Below are 454 nucleotides of genomic sequence, written 5' to 3'. Positions count from 1 at the left end.
CAACATGTACTGGCATGACACCACAGTCTTTTCAGTTATGGAACCTGATGAGTTCAACATTTGACAGAGAGCTCTGAAATACACTCTAGCTTGCCTCTAGAAACAAGTCTGAGCTCTGCAAACCAAACGTTAAGCCCTGAACAACTCCCTCAGAGCTACGCATAGCTCCTGCTCTGTGCATACGTTCTCCATTAATACAGCAATACAGGTTCCTTTTTTTCCCAAGAAGTTGAGTAATTCATGCAGATCAGATGCAGATACTGTTATCATAATCATCATCTTTGTTTTGAGGGTGAAGGAGGGGTGGAAAACAAATTGTTCATGCTGGAGTCCAGCAAGGCACTCAGATAAACCACTGGAGCAGAGTTCTGCACCATCCGATTCCCTGCTCACATGGAGATCCCCTGAATGCCAAAACAAATTGTGCCAGGGGAACATATACATACATATATAT

The sequence above is a fragment of the Meleagris gallopavo genome, chromosome 5, assembly GCF_000146605.3.
Source record: "Meleagris gallopavo isolate NT-WF06-2002-E0010 breed Aviagen turkey brand Nicholas breeding stock chromosome 5, Turkey_5.1, whole genome shotgun sequence".
Taxonomy (NCBI): Eukaryota; Metazoa; Chordata; class Aves; order Galliformes; family Phasianidae; genus Meleagris; species Meleagris gallopavo.
This window is presented reverse-complemented; position numbering follows the sequence as displayed.